Below are 16407 nucleotides of genomic sequence, written 5' to 3' on the forward strand. Positions count from 1 at the left end.
CACATTCACGCACGTCTATACATCAACGTTCACGCAAAATCTCTCAAACCAGCGCCGTGGAAACCACATGCTCTCCATGGAAACTGGGCAAGCGAGTGACGCTGGCTCTTTTTGTCAAATGGAGAGTCATGAAGAGTGGAGAGAGAGAGAGAGAGAGGGAGAGGTAGGCAAGCACGATGATCTCTATAAAGCACTCGCTCTCATCATCTTAACCATAATCACCCTGACAGAAGAAGAGTCAGCTCCACACAACCATGTTAGAATTATAGAAAACTGATTTTTTTTAAATAAAAGGATTTGATTTCCTTTAGGGTTCTACGGCTGGTGGTTACTTTCTAATGTGGTCTGCAGGATCCACAGGACCCAAGGAAAAATTTTGAAACTGGACATTTTTTACTTTCTGAAAGGCGTGGGTCAAAAGCAAGTCCACATTCAAATCAAAGTCCTTCCCATGCCATGTAGCGCCTAGGGCGGCGCCAATCTCCGTAGCCCTCGGCCTCTCACCTATTACATAGCTAGGGTTACAGTGGGGGGGCTGGATCTCTGGTAACCCCAAGAGTTTGACTCCCCACTCGCATCTGTATTGCAGCATGCTTTGCCAGATGGCAGTAGGTACCATTTTTATGATGGTCTTTGGTATGACCCAACTGTGAGTAGAACTCGCGATCGAGAGGCGGACACGCTAACCACTAGGCCAACTCATGGTACAAGTCCATGTTCAGTGGCATGAAATCATGTACGTTGCTGGTGTGGCACTTAGCATCATCATCAGTTCCCTGACATTCACACCAAACATGGTGAGAGCATCAAAATTCGCTCTGGCTGCTCAAATGCTGGTAAATGTTTGTGCAAGGCTCCGTGACGTAGATGAAATAGGTGGCTACAAGGTTGATCTGAATGCTTCGTCTTGCAAACTATATTTAAAAGGGCCTCTAAACAAACACATGTCAACTGGCATCTTATATCTTAATACAATGGTTTAAAGAATTTAAATGATAAAATAATTTTTAAAATTGGTTAACAATACCATTAGGGTGACCGGGGAGACTTTGTGTTTACTTGCTGGGCGGCACAGTGGTGTAGTGGTTAACACCGTCACCCTAACAGCAAGAAGGTTCTGGGTTCGAGCCCAGGAGCCTTTCTGTGTGGAGTTTGCATGTTCTCCCCGTGTCTGCGTGGGTTTCCTCCGGGTGCTCCAGTTTCCCCCACAGTCCAAAGACATGCAGGTTAGACTAATTGGTGGCTCTAAATTGAGCGTAGGTGTGAATGTGAGTGTGAATGATTGCTTGTCTGTGTCTATGTGTCAGCCCTGCGATGACCTGGCGACTTGTCCAGGGTGTACCCCGCCTCTCGCCCATAGTCAGCTGGGATAGGCTCCAGCTTGCCTGCGACCCTGCACAGGATAAGCGGTTACGGATAATGGATGGATGGATGCATAGATTATAGGAAAGACCTGAAATTTTGTACTTTTCCTTAGGAAGTATATCTTCCCTCTGGAATTTTTAAGGAATCTAAGGCAGTTAGGTGGGAGACATTTGATGAACTGACAATGGAATGACCAAGACTCCACATTCACCACCAAACATAGCGAGAGCATCAAAATGCCCATCACTACTATAATTATTCTTCAAAAACTAATGACCTTAGAGACCTATTATGAGATGAGAGGCGTATTCCCACATACCTACAAATATTTTGAAAAATGTTGATTTTTGTCTGGATTTTGATCTTCTATCCTTATAAAAATGCCAATTTAGGTGACAGAATGTGCCTTTTCTTAATTGTTGTACCATGACAAATGTACTACACTCAAGGTGAATGAGAGTTTCCTCACCACGGTATGTATTTTGAGCAACCGGCATGCTTGTACCTGTGTTTTTTTTACAGTAAAAAAAAAAAAGGATGAAGTTGTTTTCCAAATCTGGATATCTGGATATGCATGTATGAGTCTAGAATTCCCATGAAATTGCAAGAATATTCGACACAAATACATATTTACAGCAGTCCAGCTCTAAATCAGCACATGATGTTTCATGTGGAAACAGCTGCTGGCAAAACATAGGCAGTAAACCTCGGAATGACTGGACGATGTTCAAAAACTGACATTACAATCTGGAACATACCTAATTCAAGCTTTATCCAGATGCTGGGGTTAAAGCAGAGCACACTCACACCCTTAAGGTCTCATTTCTCTCAAGACACCATTAAAGGTTACATCGACGAGGATTTTTCTTTTGGAACCTCTCAGAAAGCTTTTCCCATTCACTTTCTAATGAACCCTTTTCATTCTGAAGATACATCTCTTGAGCAAGAATGGTGCAGTGATTACTTTATGGTGTGGTGTGGTGTGGCGTGGTGTGCACATCCAGGATCCCAAACACTTGCCATGTCTGAAATGTGCCCATTGACTACAAACATCAAAGTGTGTATTCCTGTATTATTACAAGAACACACTGTAGTGCATTGTGACATCTCAGGAGGGCACTTGCTTTCCTTCACCATGCATTCTGTATGACAAACTGTAATTTGTCATAATTTCAGATAGTCACCGCTATATGGTCAAAAGTATTTGGACACCTGACCATCACACCCATGTGTTTATTGAATGTCCCATTCCAGATTTATTCCACCTTTGCTGTTATAGTAACCTCCACTCTTCTGTGAAGGCCTTCCACTAGGTTTTAGAACAAGGGTTCTCAACCTTTTCTACTTTGAGGCCCACCTATTCATACTTGTAACGAGTCGGGGCCCATTAAAAAAAAAAGATCCCCAATTATTTTGGCTCATCTATTCTATTAGGATCTAATAATCTATTGCAAAGAGCATTAATGGAATGCAACATCACTCCCTGTTATAGTTAGGAGCCCAGGAATTAAATAAATGCAATAAAGACAAACTGTTTTAACCCTCTGGGGTCTGAGGGTATTTTCTGGCACTCTAATGATTTTGGTATGCTCCGATTTTGTTGTCAATTTCAACAAATCTAAGCAGTATTTTCAAAGTCATATGACTTTTTTTGTATTTAGCACAAGTTCAGCTACAATAATATCTATGTAGTATGTATATCATGATTGTACTTAAAACAATAGATAAATGAAGATGTAAAAAGCAGTTTTAGAACTGTGTTGGAATGTGTGAAAAAACATGACCTAACCCATTGTGTTCAATCGTTTTTGTCACTTGAGGTGATTCTGTTCAGTTTTAGGAATGTGTTAAGGACAAAAATTTAAATCTGCTCCATTGATTTGGACAATTAACTGGCCATCAAAAATGTATGTCCTGTTGTTTTGGGATAAAGGTTTGGCAGTGGGAGGGGTAATGAGAAGAGTAAAAAAAAATTCCATTCCATTCAATGAGAAGAGTGAAAACCCCTCCCACTGCCAACTCTTAATCCCATCAGGTACACTACCGTTCAAAAGTGATAGTGGAGTGATAGTTGCTGGAAATGGGCCTCTATACACCTATGTAGATATTGTACCAAAAACCAGACATTTGCAGCTAGAATAGTCATTTACCACATTAGCAATGTATAGAGTGTATTTCTGATTAGTTTAAAGTGATCTTCATTGAAAAGAACAGTGCTTTTCTTTCAAAAATAAGGACATTTCAAAGTGACCCCAAACTTTTGAATGGTAGTGTAAAGTCACAATGGGTAAGATCATGTTTTTTTCACACATTCCAACACAATTCTAAAACTGCTTTTTACAACACCTTCATTTATCTGGTATTTGACTTTATTTTGGTATTTGACTCGATTCAGTGTGTCTTGAAATTAACTCTTGTACTATTTTACTCAGTTCAGAGCCACAACCAACTCTGTTACACAATCACTCTGTAATTTTGCTCCCACTCCAACCTCAAATTTTACTCTCTAAACTCAAAATAGAGCAAAATTAACTATTTCTGAGGAAAATACTTTGAACTCTGGAAAAAATTTCATTTTTCCTGTGTATGCACTACAGCGCATGCATATCAACCGATCTACTCATCAGAAATAGAATATTTACACTTACTTGAGTTGATCTTTGGCTGGATCAAGACGAAGAAAAAAAAAGAAAAAAAAACACCGCTCATCATTAGTGACCAACTCTTAATCCCAATCTTAATCAAGATTTAACTGAATTGCCGTCCTGAATTATGAATTGAATCATGAATTGAATCGCTGTCCTGAAACTGAATTGCTATCCTGAATCATCCGAAGCGCATAAAATCGGTGAGCCATCTCACAACAAGTTTTACCTCCAAATAGCCTAAACTATGTCTGACAGATTTTATCCCGTTTACAGTGGGCGTTCCCACCAGGAAAGAGAAACCAATTGAAACCGAAAGAGTGAAAGTGATTATCATGCAGTTACCATGTGAATAGTCTTTTATGAATGCATAAATGGGCGATCAGCACTCCAACTCCAGTGTGACCAAGGAAGGTGACAAGTTTTATGTTTCATCTAATTTAGGTAATTAAAAAAATATAATATTATTTGGCAGTGGGCACACAGGAAAGTGTAAAGTATAAAGATTCTGTCATGCTTGTATGATAAAAAACTGAAAGATATTTATATAAATACATGATCTATTCATTCTAAACCTGCCGAGCTTCACTGGCGAAGCTCCCGACCCCAGAGGGTTAATTGTAGGTATTGTATTTAAAACTGTATGGATGTGCCAGAAACCAACATAAAACCATGGATGCAGGGCATTCTCAATCAAAAGGGATTAATGATCCAAAAGTGGAGTCTGGTCCATTAACACAAGAACTTATTGCCATGTTTGTGTACAGCAAACAAGAAAGCTATTAAAACCAAGAACTGGATATAGAAACCACTCAATCAGCGGTCTCAAAAGTAGCCGGTCACCGGCGGCAAATCGCCGGCTATGGCTTGTTATGCCGCCGGCTATTGTCAGTCGAGTCACAAAATTTAATATTAAATATTTCTGACAGCAAAAAAAGTTGTGAACATAAATTACATCCACTATGTCATGTATGTCCGTTGCCGCGTCAACTGTGTTTACATCCTCGACACGAGTGCAGCCATTACTGCCGCCTGTGTTGCCAGATTGTGTTTACATCCTCGACAAGAGTGCAGCCATTACTGCCCCTGTGTTGCCAGATTGCGCGTTTTCCCGCCCAATTTGGGCGGTTTTAAGTGCATTTTGGCGGGTTTTGAACATATTTTGGGCTGTAAAACGTCAGCAGTATCTGGCAACATATTTTTTTTACTTAATACAAGAAATTAATGGATGCCAACGTTTTTGCCAAAATGGTATTTTATTTTCCATTGTTTAGGCAGCTTCAGCATCATACTGTGAGATTCTGTTCAAATTGTTTTTTTCTTCTATGAAGCCTGAGCCATTTATTTTATTAGTGTATAATTATTGTTTAATTTAGTCTTCAGGAGAGACTGCCTGCACACAGCACTAGTATTAATAGTTTTTTTCTTACATGAAAGCTGAGGCATTTATATTATATTTTAAGGTAACTTCATGTTGTGCTGTGAGGTTCTCTGCACTTTAACTTTTGAACCAACAGGTGCATCTGGATAAGTAAAGCCTATTTTTCTGCATTTTTGTAGTCCTGGTAATCTTTTATATTGGTAAAGTTGTTTATAGGACCATTTCTCAGTGTCTGTTTTTTTTAATCAATAGTTTTTCAGTAATAACTTAATATTTAACATATCACTCAATTTTAAACAACCCCCGCGCCTCCCCCATGGCTTGCCCCCATAGTCTCCAAAATTTCTGTGGGAAACACTGGCGTGCGTAACAACGCTAATCAAGCTTAAGCTAGACGACCCGCCTCAAATACCCATCCCGGGTAAATGTTATCCCAATTTTAGATGGCTGGCCTGTTCCAAACCATCCCGACCCATGAAAAATTCGTACTTGCATCTATCTATCTATCTATCTATCTATCTATCTATCTATCTATCTATCTATCTATCTATCTATCTATCTATCTATCTATCTATCTATCTATCTATCTATCCCTGCACGCTTTGCGTGCATTATGTCTGCCGCTGGCAGACATTTTACCATTTTGCACCCTGCTGTAAACTATTTGTACCCTGCTATTCTCCCAAACTTTGAAGCCCCTGCTCAATGGTATTAGATCCTTACATGCTAACAAAGAAGGAATTTTCCAGTGAGTTGAAAAATTAGCCATCTCTTGAGTTCCCCAACACCTCAGACTACCTGGTGCTGCAGACATCATTCTACATGGACAAACAGATGAAAATCTGGAAGAGCACAGAGGAGTACAACTTTTTATATGTGGCTGGGTTAAAGATCTGGTGATCAGGACATTGCAAGATAAACGGCGGTAGACGGATCTAAGTGCAGGAAGAGTGTTTATTAGCAGATGTAATATTTACAAAAATGAAGGCAGAACAGAAAGCAGAATCATAAAGCAGAGTATTTAAACAGTGTTACAAACATAGCTAGAAACAAACACGACAGTGATGATAATACTTCGCAAAGCCTCTGTGAAAACAGTGTCCATATCTGCATGTGCTGATTGTGCTCAAATCAGTATCAGGTGTTTCTCATAATGACTGGGTCCCAAGTCAGTGCACAACATGCTCCGTGAACGAGCGTGGCTGCACGAGCTGCACCAGACTCAAGTGCGCAAAGGCATGCCAATCAAGTGTCCGCCTGCTGTGTGACCACAATTTTTAGTTCGCCACCAAAATGCCTCATTTTCATCAATAACCCATCGCAAAGCATCGCAAGCTGTAGTGTGACCATACCTTAATGAGGCGGATGTGACATAGAATGCAACCCAGCAATTGGACCCTACTACGAATAAAAATTAGCTTCAACTCGGAAAAAAAATCACGGTCCAATAGATGGCGCTTTGCAGCCCATTGAGAAACTGTTTAGAGCATGTCTGTGGGATTTGCTCATTCAGGCTACGTTTACATTACGTCGAATCAGCGGATCATCAGATTAACGTTCTTAAAATGATTCGCGTTTACACTAAAACCGTTAGCCGTGCACACAGCAACACCAATACGCGGATACGCTCGGCTCCGCAGGCATCCTGCGCTCCAAATCACTCCACCCTGAACAGCGAGTGCCCTCTGGAGGGTGCGCACTCCGGCCCTGCGCAGCTCACAGAGTGCGCGAGTGAAGTGAACAAGCCACGATTCGGGACTGAGCCGCTGTGTGTGTGATCCCAGCGCATATCACTTATTACTTGCAAGTGGAAGGATGGCAAGCCTAAAGACAATCATAACTACACAGTGGGCAGTATTTGCATCAGTATTTGCAGTATTTTCATACTTTTATACTCTTTAATGAAAGGTGATACAAGGCGGAAGTCCGCGCCGTTTTTCAGCAGTCGCGTCACATGACCAACGCCAGCGAATCAGGAAGGTGGATGTCACAGTGACGTTGTCCAATGAGACGCCAGCTAGAGCTCAGCACAGCGTATTCGCGTATTCTGAATGTTTACACAGCACCGGAGCTGATACGATCTAGATTGAATACGTGGACGCTGGCGGATTCCCGTTTCCCCGCTTTTCCAGGGGGGTTAATGTAAACGGACAGTGCATCCGCGAAGAAAACGAGATAGATACGGTCTAGTGTAAACGTAGCCTCAGTCAGAAGATCATTAGTGAGGTCAGTCACAATGAATTAATGAGGAGTCTTGGGGTGCAGTTAGCATTCCAATTCATCTCCAAGGTGTTCAGTCGGGTGGGGTTGAGGTCAAGGCTCTGTGCAGGACACTCGAATTCCTCTACACCAGCCTTGCCAAACCATGCCTTCATGGACTTTGCTTTGTGCACAGGAGCATTGTCGTGCTGGAACAGGTTTTGGTCCTCAAAAGAAAATTGTCAAATACAAAAACAAAGTCATCTTAAATAACTGAGTCATTTCAAATTTGTCCTTCCACATTTGTAAACGGTCCAGCATGGTTGCTTCATGTGGTTGCATAGAGGTGCACTCTGATATTGTTTCATCCACATAATGGACAAGTTTTATAGAAAACTCAAACATGCACACCGCCCTCTCTGGCTGCATTTATGCCTTTGTTTGATCTCTTTGAGGATGTCTGTGTGGTTTAAAAGTACAGTACGTGTTAAGATTTCTTCCCTCCCTTCTTCTAGTTATTTTGTTGTTTCAAGTACTTAAAAGATACAACTGTCTTAATTAGGATCATAGTGTTTGGTCTTGGACCAGTATAATTTTCCAGTCAATGTCAGTATTTTGTGTGTGTGTGTGTGTGTGTGTGTGTGTGTGTGTGTGTGTGTGTGTGTGAAATAAAATACCTCCAAACCACTGTGCTCTGTTCACTGCTTAATGTTGCGTTCCATTTCCCCGAGGCATCTTTTAGATTTTATAGCTATACAATTGTAACAATCATCTTCTCTTCATCTCAGTGAGGGTCCATATAAACAACACTGATATATAAATGGGTCTGCAAAAGCCATTTTCATCATCCTAATGGCAGCTGTGCATGAGCAGGCGTGCAAGTAAGACACAGAGGAAACAGAACAGGCCTGAGTTTCCCAAAAGCGTCATAGCACAAAGATCATCGTTAAATGGTAGAGCGAGCAGCACAATGAACATTCTCTCTCCTAGTTAAGATGCTCTTAGTGTTAAGAGGCTTTTGGGAAACCCACCCCAGAACAGAACAGCCATTATTCCACATTGTTGCTGTATTGGAATAATACAGGCTATGTTTTTTTTTTAATTGTTCCTTTAAAAAATCACTTATCGGATTGTTGTAGGTTAATAAAAGTCTATGTAGGTCATTTTAAATGAAAGAGATCCGAGAAGACAACAGTTAATTACTTACGTAAAATGAATTCGTGAGGTGGAATGAAACAAAAGAAAACAAAAACAAACATAACAAACAAACAAACAAGTCCCAGGCAATTCAAATAGTTCCACATATGTCTTACTGGATTTTTCCCATACAGCATTATTGTCTTTGCATTTTCTATTAATTTTATTGTAGAAATTACATTTAATACAGTATTTCATGCTGTATATAAAGAGATAAAGGATATTTAGGCTGTTTATTGGTTGATTTTTCAGACGATCTTCGTTTTAAACTCTACCTTTTTTGATATCTTTTTAATATATTTGTATATGTAAATAATTTATTTATCTAGAAGTTTTCTAAAGACTTAATTTATCTAGAAGTTCTCTCTTTTTTCTATTCTATTCTCTGTTTATCCTGTAATGATGCTACTGGAATTTTAATTTCCCTGAGGGAACCCTCCCAAAGGGATCAATAAAGTTCTATCTAATCTAATCTAATCTAATCTAATCTAATCTAATCTAATCTAATCTAATCTAATCTAATCTAATTGTGTCATTTGCTGTAAAGAGCAAAAGATGTTATATGTGCCATAAAGAATCTAAAATATGATTTTTTTTAACGGCTTTTTGTTTATCACAGTCCACGAGTAGGCCTAGTGGTTAGCGTGTCCACCTCTTAACTGGAAGATCGTGAGTTCTACTTGTGGTCGGGTCATACCAAAGACCATAATAAAATTGGTACCTATTGCCATTTGGCAAGGCACGCTGCAATACAGATGTGAGTAGGGAAGTCAAACTCTCGCGGTTACCAGAGGCCTCGCCCCCCACTGTAACCCTAGCTGTATAGGCGAGAGGCTGAAGGCTGTGGAAATGGAGATTAGCGCCGCACCCATGCACCTCAAAGAGCTGCTGGGATAGGAGACTGCCTGGGAAGACCAGATCCTGGCGTAGAAGGGACTTTGATTTATTTATTTTTTTTTACTTTTTTGTTTATCACATAATTCCATGTGTGTTCCATATGTTGTGTCGGAGTTTTGGTGTCTTCAGTGTTGTTCTGCAGTGGAGAAGGTCGCCAAAATACGGAGGAACCTATGAATGAGTGGGGGCGTACAAACTTTTGACTGGTACGGTGTATATACTACAAATCACTGATACTGTATGAATCACTTAAGGATTTAATTTCCACTTTAAAAATCTACCTCTTCCCTTTGTTCATTACACATCTTGTATTCGCTGTCCTTGCACTATTGTCTTTGTCTATTGTCTTTTGTTTTGTTATATTGTACAACCTTTGTGTTGGTATTATAATAATAATAAAAAAGAAAAAAAAACTGAAAAAAAAAGAACGAAAGCTGTATGAAATTTAGCAGCAGTTCTGTTTATGCAAATAAAAAGATCATTGCAAAACCCCAATGGAAACTCATTGTTAATGGTATGCTTACTTTATTTGTACTTAGGCCTTTCTCTCCCAGCAGAGCATAGGCCACTGACTATCCTTTTCCAACGCACACGATCCTGGGCCCTTCTCCCTACATCCGTCCAACTTATTCCTTTCTCCGAATCTGTCCTCCAGCTGTTTTGCAGCCATCCCTGTTTCCTCTTTCCTTGAGGGTGCCAGGTCAATGCCTGTCGTGTGATGTTCCTCTCTGGCTTACGCACGGTGTGGCCTATCCACTCCCATTTCCTCCTCCTTATCTGTAATGTAACAGGTTCTTCCCCTGCTTGCTTCCATAATTCCTCATTGGTAACCTTATCCTGCCAACATATTCACAATATTCTCCTCAGACAGCTGTTGATAAACATCTGGATTTTCTTACTGGACTTCTTGGTTGTCCTCCACATATCTGCCCCATACAACAATACAGACTTCACATTAGACTTGAAAATCCAGAGTTTGGTTTTTGTTGTAAGCCCACATCTTTGGATGCCCACACATTCTTCAACAGGAGGAAGGCAGACGTTGCCTTCCCAATCCTAGTTGCAATATCCTTATCCATACCCCTGAGGCGATCCACCACACTTCCAAGATTGGTGAATGAGTCCACTTCTTCAAGAGGCTCTCCGTCGACTACGATGGGCAACTCGCTGGTGGCGTTTATCCTAAGCACCTTGGTCTTGCTCTTGTTGATGTTCAAGCTGATCCTCGCTGAGGTATCCTCCAGCTTCGATGTTTTCTCCTGCATCTGATGGTGGTTATTTCACAGCAGAGCTAAATCATCCACATAGTCTAGGTCATCCAATGATGTATATCCAATGTTAATGGTATGTGTGGGTGAGACAGAGATGCATTTATGATCCATTTATGACCATTTTCCCATTTGCTCAAGTTGAATCTGAGGCAGTGCTCAATCTACTCGAAATCAGCAAACTGCGTTTCAAACTAACGCTGCTTTATTACAAAAATGCGAGCAAAGCGACAGAAGAAGAAAAGTATCTACAAAACCTTCAAAGTGAGGCACTATGATAAAGGTGAAAGCAATTTCTCTGTCTAAAAGAGGAATAAAGTTCATCAGCAAGAAATGTCAGAGTAAATGCCATCGCAAACAACCCAGCTTGGAGTTTTCACGAAGGTCCTTTAAGTGCTGAGCATGAACTCTTCTCTTCTTTTCATTTTCTTCTTTGCCTGCAGTGATCGCTTCTATCAGTCAGTCAGCTTTAGACAAGCTTGTGCTAGATAAAATAAACAAGTTGTCCTTCTAGTTCCCTTTCCTTGGGTTTTTATCAATTCAAAAATCAATCACACCAAGAGAAACGAGAAGGAGCAAAGAACAAACAGACACAGTCTTATTTCGTCAGTGCATCGTTGTCTCAAATACGATCTTTTAATTAATTAATTATTTAATTATTTATTTTTAAATCGGTCTATTTTTGGACCATGTTTTGAGTTTCTGATTCCAAATTGCATTTCAAAACCTAATTCTGCCATCCTCCTGTGATGGAATTACCTCGTTACAGAACTCTGCAGATGCAGGAGGCAATCTCATCATGTGAGAGGCAAGAGAGGGAGAGAGAGGAAGCCTGGAGAAAAAAGGAAATATTCAAACGTGGTGACCTTCTGCAATGAAACTGTCCTTGAAATGTTGCTCTATTATTAGAGGGTCCAAAAAAGAGGGCCGTGAACTCATTATTGAATTCCACTATAATACTTTATCAGAGAACTTACACTGAACTAAAAAGATGGAAGCTATTAAAAGCAAAATTGAAGAAAAAAAATAAACAGCATGTATGTTTTATACACAATGATCCTTGACATGAAATAACTCAACCAGCATTTAAAAAGAAAAAAAAAATACACAAGAGTGCTCTGAGAGCACAATATCCCCCACTGGCAACTATGTCATAACTCTGGTAAAATGTGACTGAATTGAACAAAATTGCAATATGCGTATTACCGATTGTAGTATTATACCAGTTGGGTGGAGCACAGAAGCACAGCAGGCCAGAACTGAGTTCTCAATAACTCTTTTATTTTCAGCTTTTCAGCGTTCGCTCATACACACGTCACACACACGTGTTCTGGTCGGGAGAGCTCCCTTCCTCTGCTCTCCCTCTCCTCTTATGCCGCTTTTCCACTACCAACGCGGCTGAGCCGTGCCGTGCTGAGTCGGGCTGAGTCGAGCCGAGTGGGGCTGTTGGAGTTGCATTTCGACTACAACCGCGCTGAACCGTGCTGGCTGGAAGTGGGTGGACACATTGGGTGGAGTTAGCGAAAGTGGGTGGACGTCACGTGATGTTGTTAAGCGGCGCAAACAGTGACATCAGTGATCTTTTAAGCGGTAGTCTCACAACCCGGAGAGTAAACAATAAACATGGAGGACATGGAGTCGTTAGTGTTGCTGGTCTTGGTGCTGTGGCTTGTTGTCACCGACAACGCCAACAGATACTGGCAAGAGCGTATAGATGAGGCGAGGCGCATAAGGCTTCATAATTCTCGTAATTCGTAATTCTCCTTCTTCCGGGTTTACAGATCCCAGTGTGCTTGCGGGGCGTGTGTGGACACTCCTCCTCACCAATCAGTGCACAGGGGAGTGTCTGCTCACGCCCCTAGCCTCACTCAGCTCGGTTTGGCTTGCTTCAGCCCCACTCCAAAACGGTGCGAGTTTTGGGGGCTAAGCAGGGCTGAAGCGAGCCAAGTCGTGCTGTTTTTGGATAGTCGAAACGCGAGCCGTGTCGGGCTGAAGTGAGCTGAAGCGAGCTGAAGTGAGCTGAAAAAGGGTAGTGGAAAAGGGCCATTATAGGGCGCGGTCACTGGGGAAGACACACAAACACAGGTTAATTCCCATCAGATGCAGGGATTCTGCCACTTACCTTTCCTGACTCCACCCTCCCTCCACAGACCAACGCTTGACCACGCCCCCGCTGCCACACCGATATATAACAAAGAATCCTGTCAAGTTTCATGAAATTCCACCAAAAACTGTGAGAGGAGTTGATTTCAGAAGCTGAGTACCCTTCCTGGGACGGACAGATGGACAGACATCGCCACGACATAATCCTCCTTTGGGCCTTTCGGCCAGCGGGAGATAAAAATTTTGAGGGAAGTTGATTTCAGGAAGCAAACACACCTTGATGAAATTGCCAAAGTACAAGTTTGTTAATAATCAAGGGCATAACTCTGGTAAAATTTACCCAAATTAAACAAAATTTAAATATGCGTATAACTGTCATATAACAAAGCCTTTTGCCAAGTTTGGTGAAATTCCTCCACAAATTGTGAGAGGAGTTGATTTCAGAAGAACGTACACCCTCATGAAATTGTCAAAGTACAAGTTATTTAATCAAGGGTCAAAACTGTGGGAAAATTTTCACAAACGAAATTAAATCGCAATATGCGTATCACCGTCATATAACAAGGCTTTTTGCCAAGCTTCAAGAAATTCAGCCAAAAATTGTGAGAGGAGTTGATGTCAGAAGGCAAACACACCTTCATGAAATTGTCAAAGTATAATTTTGCTAATCAAGAGCTGTAACTCTGGTAAAATGCGACCAAATTGAACGAAATTACAATATGTGTACTACCAACATGCCTTTTGTCAAATTTGGTGAAATTCCTCTACATTGTGAGAGGAGTTGATTTCAGAAGTAAAACACACTCTCATGAAATTGTCAAATTATAATTTTGTTAATCAAGGGCTGTCACTCTGGTAAAATGTGACCGAATTGAACGAAATTACAATATGCATATTACCGATATATAAGAAAGAATCCTGCCAAGTTTCATGAAATTCATCCAAAAATTGTGAAAGGAGTTGATGCCAGAAGGTGAGCACCCTTCCCGGGATGGACGGACGGACGGACATTGCCATGACATAATCTCCCTTGAGGCCTTTTGGCCAGCGGGAATTTAAAAAAAAAGTGAAAAATACTTATGCTTTCATCAATTTTGCTAGTATAGCCATCCACCTGGTAATAAGAAAAGTCTAGCTGTAAAGCATATCATCCAGACTGAGTAATGAATGAATAAATGAATGAGTTTTGGGTTTTCCATGTGAACCAAACAAATGTCCCAACAAGGTCAAAACGGTCAGATATCCTTGTGCTCGGATATCCCTATCCTTGTGATATAAATATACAAAAACAGGAGAGCGTTAGCTGGTTAAATATAAACAGTTGCCCTCTTTAAAGGAGTTCAAATAATCCACCAAACCACCAATTAAAATGAGACTGTGGCAGCGGGGGTGTGGTCAAGTGCCGGTCTGTGACAGGAGGGCGGAGTCTCTGTATGTGCCGAAAATATATTGTTAAACTCAAAAGTGTGGCAATAAAGCCTTTGGTTACACCTGATCTCTGTCCTGCCGTCCTCTGTGCTCCACCCACACGTTCGAACGGTTCCAGTGGTGCCGAAACCCGGGATCCAGAGTGGAGCACCGACCGATCAGCCCCATGGAGTCCTCCCCGTTCGCCGACCTGGTCCACGCCCTCGCCACGGCCCAGCAAAGCCAGCACCAGGCGCTCGTCACCCTCCGGAAGGAACAAGAGCGGCGCTTCGAAGCCCTGGTGCTGGCCCAGCAGGAAGACCGCGAGGCGTTCCGGCACCTCCTCGCGTCGGCGGGGTCCACCAGCACTCCGGCCGCGGGCCCGTCTCCCCTCACCGTCACCAAGATGGGCCCGCAGGATGACCCCGAGGCGTTCATCATGCTATTTGAGTCAGGGAAGGTAAGTGGCAGAATCACTACACCTGACGGCAATTAACCTGTGTTTGTGTGTGTCTTCCCAGTGACCGCGCCCTATTTAAGGAGGGAGAGCGAGAGCAGAGGAGCTCATCCCTGGACGAGACGCTAGTGTGTGTCTCTGTATGTGCCGAAAATATATTGTTAAACTGAAAAGTGTGGCAATAAAGCCTTTGGTTACACCTGATCTCTGTCCTGCCGTCCTCTGTGCTCCACCCACACGTTCGAACGGTTACAGAGACCAAAGTTCAATTTTCAAAGTCCAGGACTGTAAAAAAAAAATGAGAACAATTCATCAATTTAGCACATCAAGAAAAAAAAATCAAATTATGGGTGAGCAACATGACAAAAAATATCATCATGATATCTGAAAACATTTCTATGATGCATGATATGGTTTTCTAACAAACTGCCAGCAAAACATTGCATTTTTCAATTATACTTTTAAATAATAGCTCATGATTTATGAATTATTAATAATTATTATACATACAGGACACTTTCTCGCCTGGGAGCGACTGTGACAATCTGTAAACAAGCATGGCCGCCAGGTTTGCTTCGTTAAATACGGAAAATTCTGAGGGAATTTTGAAAGAGAAAGATTCGACTCGTTCAGTATCATGCTAGCTGAATGGAATATATCTGATCTACCATGAAAAGAAGCCAGACAATATTCTCATCTCATTATCTCTAGCCGCTTTATCCTGTTCTACAGGGTCGCAGGCAAGCTGGAGCCTATCCCAGCTGACTACGGGCGAAAGGCGGGGTACACCCTGGACAAGTCGCCAGGTCATCACAGGGCTGACACATAGACACAGACAACCATTCACACTCACATTCACACCTACGCTCAATTTAGAGTCACCAGTTAACCTAACCTGCATGTCTTTGGACTGTGGGGGAAACCGGAGCACCCGGAGGAAACCCACCACAGACACGGGGAGAAAATGCAAACTCCGCACAGAAAGGCCCTCGCCGGCCACGGGACTCGAACCCGGACCTTCTTGTTGTGAGGCGACAACGCTAACCACTACACCACCGTGCCGCCCCCAGCCAATATTATTTAATTATTTAACACTGAAAAACCAGCGCGTCAGCGACGCAGTAGCTCACACAGCCATACCATGAGAAACGAGACTCGTTTATAATTAGCTATGTTGTGCTTCATGAGAACAATTAGAATGATTTGATCTTCTACACAAAACAATCAGAATCAACATCCAGTGAAAACTCAGGGAGGAGTAGTGATTTTCCTGAAAACTCATTAACCGGCCTAATCCTTGACTTGCAAGTGGCGTCAAAGCAAAATAGAAACCTGGATGTTGGCCATGTTGGTGGAGACACAAATGCGGGGTCAAGCGACATTCCATACAAAACACAGTCACGTGTGTGCAACTCTCTTTGTTTTTCCACTGCTTTAAGCGTTCTTTTAGCTCTGCCATATCTTTGTGCTGTATATGGTTGTGGTCAC

The 16407-nt window shown here is 41.8% G+C and overlaps 1 protein-coding gene across 5 annotated transcripts in view; it reads right to left on the reverse strand.

Annotated features, from left to right (window-relative positions):
- Positions 1 to 16407, reverse strand: part of ndst1a (N-deacetylase/N-sulfotransferase (heparan glucosaminyl) 1a) — a 241469-nt gene that overhangs the window by 76258 nt on the left and 148804 nt on the right. Inside the window, exon 1 of one of the 5 annotated variants that reach the window (XM_060915194.1) lies at positions 12159 to 12180. The exons of 3 other annotated variants lie outside the window; for them this stretch is intronic. The gene's annotated coding sequence lies outside the window, so the exon portion shown is untranslated. Of the gene's footprint in view, positions 1 to 11711; positions 11768 to 12158; positions 12181 to 16407 lie in introns of those variants that run through there. One more of the 5 variants, XM_060915192.1, reaches the window with a different exon arrangement.

Source organism: Neoarius graeffei, chromosome 2 (genome assembly GCF_027579695.1).
Source record: "Neoarius graeffei isolate fNeoGra1 chromosome 2, fNeoGra1.pri, whole genome shotgun sequence".
Classification (NCBI taxonomy): domain Eukaryota; kingdom Metazoa; phylum Chordata; class Actinopteri; order Siluriformes; family Ariidae; genus Neoarius; species Neoarius graeffei.